Source organism: Drosophila montana, unplaced genomic scaffold, assembly GCF_035044405.1.
Source record: "Drosophila montana isolate Dmon_TW-CO22-7 unplaced genomic scaffold, ASM3504440v1 contig_33_1, whole genome shotgun sequence".
Lineage (NCBI taxonomy): Eukaryota > Metazoa > Arthropoda > Insecta > Diptera > Drosophilidae > Drosophila > Drosophila montana.
The window spans coordinates 8,320-16,199 of NW_026998283.1; the positions used below are offsets into that span (position 1 = coordinate 8,320).

Genomic DNA, 7,880 nt, shown 5'->3' on the forward strand with positions numbered 1-7,880 from the left:
ACTCAGTGAGAGAGACTCATTCAATGAGAGAGACTCACTCTCACATAGGATCCAAAGTACGCTCAGTACTCTCCCCACGATCTCCACTCCACCTCAACAGGTTCGACATGAGAAAATGCAATATCACTTCAAATGTATAGTTCATTATATGCAGCCGAAAGTTTCTAATAAAGTGCCACTACCAAATAATCATACTGATTTTCAACCAACACCTAAAGATTACTTATTTGACGCCTCCCCCACAAACAAATATAGTGAATTTAATTTAATAATTTATAAAAATAATTATTTTATTTTTACAATAAAAATGTAGTTTTATTTTAAACTATATAAATAGAAGTATAAATGTAATTTAACTATTAAAAGAAAAAAGTTAGCAGCATTTACTTGATCACCATACTTCCTTAATTGTAGTATTTACTCAATTAACAGTGATAAGCCTCTATTTTGGCTTCAATTAAAGAATAATTGAGGTCAGGCTGCTAATACACAGGTCGAGAATGTACAGGGCCAAAACCCTTAACACGTCTGTTCTGGCTACGATCGGATGTTGGGATTGAAGAATGCGGGAACCATATTCCACAGAGCGATCGACGACGTTCTGCGTGTACAGAACGGTAAAACTTAGATGACGACACAATATTCTCTGAAAATGAAAGGCATCATGTTAAAGACCCTGTGTGATGCTATCATAAAAGTTTCCAGAGATAAGACTCATTTTTTCAAACAAAGCGTAGAGTACCTGGGCTTAGTAGACCATGGCCGGCGCAAAGACCGACCCCGAAAAAGTGAAAGCCATAGAAGAATACCTGAAGCCGAAAACTGTGTTTAAGCACACGTGATATAAATATATACATACACAGACCATCAAACCTAGACCATTGCTGTATCAAAAAGGAACCCAATCGCGAAAATTAAAAGATAAAAGGCGTATATTGACGAACATAACTAGAAACTCCACTACAAGCCGGGGAAAGACAATTTCGTGCAGATGCCCTGTCCCGACTTACACGATAAAAGCGACAGAAAACACGCCATATGATCCATTTTACCAATAGGTGTCATATCTTAGATGCGGTCAAAGCAGTAGTCAACCCGAACGTGGTCAATGTGGTCCATTGCGATCTACAAACGCTAGCAAGCATCCAGAAGGAGTTAGTTAAGATTTTCCCATCGACAAAATTTTGTTACTGTAAACATACGGTAACCGACATAACTGACAAAAACGAATAAAGGGAGATAGTCCCTGCAGAACATATATAAAATATTAAGCAGATATTAGGGGAACACTACTGCCCAAAAATGACCAAATTAGCTGAAGAAATTGTGGACAAAGGCAAAATTTGAGCTAAGGCAGACATCCGAGTTCTAGGACTCTCGTCATACCCTGACGAAATGCTTCACATTGACATATTTTCTACTGACAAAAACCAATTTCTGACATGCATCGACAAATTTTCTAAAATTTGCGATGGTGCAACCGATAGTTTCACTTACGATAACAGACGTGAAAACACTTATCGGACAGCTTATGAACTTTTTCCCGAAACTTGAATTCTACTTCGATAAAAAGGCATCCTTTGACTCCGAAATCATCACCTCATTGTTACAAATCAGGTACGGAGTAGATGTTGTAAGCACGCCACCGCTCCACAGTTCCTCTAACGGCCAGGTAAAACGATTTCAGAGCACCTTGCTGGAAATCGCAAGATGTATTAAGATTGAGAAGAGAATCGACGAAACTGTCGAACTAATCTTACTGTAGCGTGTAGTATTAAGGTATAATTGATAATTGAAAAACGTATGAATTTCAATTGGACTATTCTCAGTCGGTATGGTATATATTTAATGTTTTAACAACAATATGAGTATCAACTTACCACCGTCTTCCTTGAGCTCAACGATCCGGAATCTTTTGATTGTACGCTAATATTCGCAAATGGCAAAATACTTAATATATATTTAAGCTAACGAGTGCCCCTCGAACATTGCTGTTTAGTATTGTGTAAGCAAGCCATGCATTGGCTAACAATGGCGGGCTTGGTGCATTCGGAGCGAATGCTTCAGTTTAACGTCCTGATCGCAACGGTCAGCTTCGGTAACTTGATACCTTGCATGTGTCGTAAGATCAGCGGTTTCGCTTAAGTTGACTGGGTAGCATTGTAGGTTAAGGATATTTGTATTTTATCATAATATTAGCCCTAGCTCTGTGAGGGCCCTTGATTCAGTTCTGTTAAGATTCCTAAAGTTGACACTCGACTAATAAATATTGCTCCCATCGACAAAATTTTGGTACTGTTAACATATGGTAACCGATATAACTGACAAAAACAAATAAAGGGAGATAGTCACTGCACAAAATAGTCGCGCGCACAGGCCCGCAAACGAAAATATTAAGCAGATCTTACTACTACAGATCACTACTGCCCAAAAATGACCAAATTAGCTGAAGAAATTGTGGAATGACCGAACTGTCTCCTCAATCGCATAAGCGAAAGCTTTCAGACGTAGATGTAGAACAGATCCGAAATGTCTTGTCCGTGTTGAAAGTAAACCATCGATTAGACAGAAGTCTGGACTTCCTAGGTACGCTGCATTCCGGGCACTCCGGACTCCGCCGACTTCGAAATGATAAGGATGTCCGACTCACAGTTAATAGATTCAAACAATAGACAGGTAGTGATTAATACAGAGACTCAAACAACAACAACAACAAACAGATAAACAAGCTTACCGATACGGTAAACAAAATTTTTGAGCAAATTTTGAAGAGCTTGTGGCCAGAAATAGAATGTTAATCACTGAAATACAAAACTCAATTCTCACAATCACACTCGTCAAGTCAAAAAATAATAAACGCCATTTGCCCATTTAGTCAGCCCAGCCACCTAAATCCCATCCCCGAAGGCTTCATCATTGTTGACGAGAAATCAGCAAGGGTCAATACAGAAGACGACGCCTGGCCCCTATAAATGGTACCAGATATGTGATGCCCTGACAAAATCACCAGGCATAGTGGCCTCACCTTTTTTAAATGTCATTGAGCACTACCCGGTACTAAGCCTGTTACACAGGATGAACGAACACAACCTACTAGTCGTCCAGGAACTCTCTGACGGTCGCTTGCCTCAGCCTAGTTCTCAGCGGTTTCGTCCTCCTCTGCCAATTTCGTCCTCCTCTGCCAATAACTTAGGGGAAGACGAGATTCAACGGAGCTATAGAATGGATACAAGATGACCGAGGACGGTCATCACTCTGATGCGGGAGTCGTCAATGAGCGCCCTGATACCGCGCAGGCGGAGCACCTCACGTGCCAGCAGCCACCACATCAGACCAATCGGCGACTTGTTGTTGCACGGGATCGCAATGTCGATGTAACGCAACGGCGAATCTGTATTGGTGAAGGCGATCATGTATGTTAACATACGAGGGCTCTATGATGGGTTGGTGATCGGTGTTGGGGACGGTGAAAGCTAGCAGACGTGGCTCGCGGAAAGCGGTCTGAATCTGATTGGTGAAGGCAGCGCATGTGAAGCGGCCAGGCGTGCGCTGACCAATGGGACCAATGACGAAGACATCAAAGGCGTTCTCAATGGCCACAATGGCATGCTCAGCCAGGTCCAGCTTCTCTCAGGTCTTGCACAGGCTGATGATGTTGACGCCATCGGCACGACGCTTGAAGACGTACTGCTCCATCTACGTTCCCCGAGTCTAGGTGGTGGCGACCAACATTTTTGTAATGACATCCTCTTTGAGGGGCAGAATATTTAAGCCTTCCGACATTTTAATGTGAAAAACTTACTAAACGGTTCTAGATGCCGCTGGGAGCGTTGACAAAATGGATCGGCCGTGCCGCGAAGGGAGTTGTCCGACCAATTCAACGCTCACATTCGCGCGTTAAAGAGCACGGCCTTCACCGAACAGATCGCTAGATGCATCATTGTGCAGATTATTCTACAAAATTTGGACCTAGAGGATTCTTCGTTCGTCAACTTAATTCTATCGCAGAGATGCCGAACAATGGAAACCGTAAATTTAGCTATGGCAATCTATCGCCTAGCCATCAGGTGGGAAAATAGCAATTAATACAAGCAGACCAAGACAGTACTGGTCATGGGATATATAATTGTTCTCAGTTTGGTAACTTGACCCTAGCATTAGGGCTTAGGGAAGAAAAATGGCTTGCATTAAGCCAGAATTGTCTAAAAGGGGTGATCAAGTGCTTTGGAAGCTGGCGGACCTTCGGAGCGAAGCATCATTCCGTACTGCATTTAAATAATTTAACTTTGACTTCGGACCACTAAACTGCGCCAGCTGATTCATCGTCATTCATCTTTCTCTAATTCGTCGCCATCTACCACCACCTCTCTCGTTGCCCGGTATTTTAGCTGTTATATTGTCCCTTTGGCTAATGCTATGGAGTTGGTCAAAAATCGCTCCGACACATTGAAACTTTGTCGTGCCTTGTCTCTGCCAAGCCTCTGATCTTGCAGATTCTCGATTTGACACTGAAGGGAATACGGGCACTATTACGCTACAGTCCCAAGTCTCTGAGTACTCAACATGCCTCACAGCCCTCGTAGAGCCTATCATAATTAAAGTCAACCAAGCTTTACTATCAACTATACAAATTAAAACATTCCCTCTAAAATACGACTTGCGGACAAAGTTCATCGCGCTGTCGTAATTAAAAATGTATTAGTGGATAAGTCAGACACTAGTTCTAAGTGAACCGCTTCGGAGGCGTAGCAAACAAATTATGCTTTTTATGACTTATACGTAGGCTTTCCACGCTTAAAGCAACGGATGCATGATCTCACTGTCTGACGACTGGACTGACCTCGTGAGCGTTAATTAGCCAAAGTCGGTCACGAAGAAGACTTACACGTGCTCTTGGCCGATTATCACAATTCGTCAAATGCAGGAATCTAATAAAGCTTCTAGCGAATTGGGAGCTTTTATTCAACTTGTCATCATATAAATGAGGAGCGTTTGCAAGTCGTCCCTCTACTCGCTTATCTATATATATAAATGGATTAAGACGCTGCAGGCTATACCCATGCACATGCCTTTTCGAGCTCTATCAATCACCATCTTTTCGAACTCCATCTCTCTTTAAGTTCAATTCCTTGGATGACTAACTATTTTCTCGATAGCTGATTTCCTTCCGAGTGCCGTAAAGATTCTCTGAAATTGTACTGCTCGATTTTTACATATTTTAATAAAGCGAAACACATAAGAAAACATTCACAGCCTGTCAGTCGATGAGAAAGTATCGATAGTTTCCAAGATATCTGGTCCGTCTACCATAGCTGCTAATCCAACAGCTATTTTGCTTAATTTTCTTATCTGTCAAGAGATGCTGGTTATCGGCCACGGTTATCTTGGTTCCCGCAAAAATGAAGGTCCTTCGAACCACATCGACGCAAGTAATTCAGCAACATCGCAGCTTCTTCAATCGGTATCTTCTGTGTTTTGCTTTGTAGGTACATCGCGGTATTCAGCTTTTTTTGTCCATTCTTGGATTTCAGCCATATTCGGATACATGATCGCACTGTCTGACGACAGACCTCTTGAGCGTTTACGACTTATACGTAGGCTTTCCACGCATTCGACGCCACAGATAGAAAATAGGCGGAGAGCTCGGAGTCGATATGCTGCTAAATTTCTTATAATTTGTGTTAGCAGACGAGGTTTGCATTTAAAGCAACGGATACATGATCGCACTGTCTGACAACAGACCTCTTGAGCGTTGATTAGCCAAAGTCGCTCACGAAGAAGACTCACGAGGGCTTTTGGGACAGCATGGCAAATCGTCAAATGTAGGTATCTTAAAGCTTTTAGCGAATTGCGATTTTTTTTTGAAACTAGCGGAAACTTGGTATCATATGAAATAGGAGCATTTACAAGTCGTCCCCCTACTCGCAACATTGAAAAGGAGCACCAAGATCCATTATACTCATGTATAAATGGATTAAGACGCTGCAGGCTATGACCCACGCGTGTGCCCTTTCGAACTCTATCTATGTCATCTTCAAACTCAACTCGTTGGATGAATTCAACCATTTTCTCGAAAGCTTCTTTCCTTTCGAGCGCCGTAGGGATACTCTCAGATCGTACTTCTCGATTTTTACATTTTTGAATAAAGCGGAACACATAAGCAAACACTCTCAGCAGCCTAGCATGCGATGAGAAACTATCGATAGTTTCCAAGAAATCTGGTCGGTCTACCATAGCTGCTAGTCCAACAGCTGTTTTGCGGACTTCTAGAGTTCGCATCTCATCTGTCATCAGATGATAGTTAACCGACCAGGATTCTCTTGGTTCCATTGGATTTCAGCCACTCGATTTGACACAAATATTGCCAAAGACGAAGAATGTGACCGAATCCATTGAAAAGTGACTTCAGAATCAGACTAAAGAATCGTCTTTCAATCGGTAATCTTATGATATTTCTGATTCGATGACAAAGATCTGGGAGAAGGTGAGCTGCGCACAATTCAAGTCAGGGAAGTCTTTTTCTTGAGAAGGGCTAGTTTAGATTTGGATTTCAAGATTTTTGCCGTGAATTGAAAAGTATTTTTATTCGGCAACCAGATCACACCAAGTGGTTTGGTTGTGTCAGACTCTGAGAGACTCTGAGACTTTTGGCAGCTTTAGGGTGTGATGACTTGCTCATTCCTACTAAGCTTTGTTGAACAACATATTGCCAAAAACGTCGCAGGCCAACCTGAAGGATCTAAAGAGTCAGATAAGTTATTTCTCCACAGTACGAGTTGGAAATGTCGATCTGCTGCATACACCATGATCTGCCTATACATCTTTTTGATGTCAGCTGTCAATGTATATTTGTGGAGTCTGAATCGAAGCTCAGTCGCATGTTGCTCCTCTTGAATGGTCGGTTCAACCCTAAGAAGGTAATTCATTCAACGCAATTTGAGGCGATGTCCGACAGGACGCGTCGAAAACAACGCGTAACTTCATCGATGTGCTTTGTGGTCTTAAAACCCACTGATGCGATGGGAAGTAGTGTAGAGTACTTGAAATTTGATTATCTATTTCCGACATGTAACCTAACGGTAAATATTCCTTCATGAATTCCAAGTACATACGCTAAGCTCGGGATCTCGACACAGGCGCCTTTCAAGCAACAAAAAACGACGCTTAGCAACTTCGTAGGAGTTACCAAGCTGATTGGGATCTGATTTAATTGGCAGTCTTACTTTAAATCTACCTGACGGCAGTATTTCCAAATTATCTTGATAGTGGGTCTCACATAACTGCTGTTCAATTGTTCGGACTTTTTCGGCTGAAGACAACTCTACCAATGTGTCTATTTGTCTATTGAGGTATAAGATTCTTCTTGGCAACTCGGATTGACAACATGACAATTCTCATGACTTGTCTGAGTGTAACGCCTTGAGACAATCCAGCCAATAAAAGTCAGAATGGGACGATTCGGACCTTGTTTATTCTGACCACCAGACAGAAGTTCAAAGTTCTTCTGTGGCTGTATGGATCAGCCAATTGCAGCCTCTCAGGGATTTTTCAACCACTGACATTGACCGCATGGTCAGGCTATTAACTTGAAACGGTCTTCAAAATCCACAGATCTAACGAGAACTCACTGCAATTGACTCGCGACTTTACCACTGTATGAATTTTCTTTATTATTGAGTGTTGCATTGAGCAATCGCAAGTAAACTGATACTAGTCTTTTCTCTAAGCAGCTGCAATCGTTGTGCTAGCTTGTCTATTACTAAATTAATTTCTGAACCAGAATCGAATACCCCTCTAGCCAAAACGAACTCGCCACTTCTCGTTTTGACGCCAACGACTACGCTAGCGGTAGGATTACACTATCAGAAAAATTCGCAGGC

General features: G+C 42.1%; 1 pseudogene; it reads right to left on the bottom strand.

The window, feature by feature from the left end:
• Positions 1-3,215: 3,215 nt before the first annotated feature.
• LOC135434561 (small ribosomal subunit protein uS2-like) lies at positions 3,216-3,783 on the bottom strand (annotated as a pseudogene).
• Positions 3,784-7,880: the final 4,097 nt, after the last annotated feature.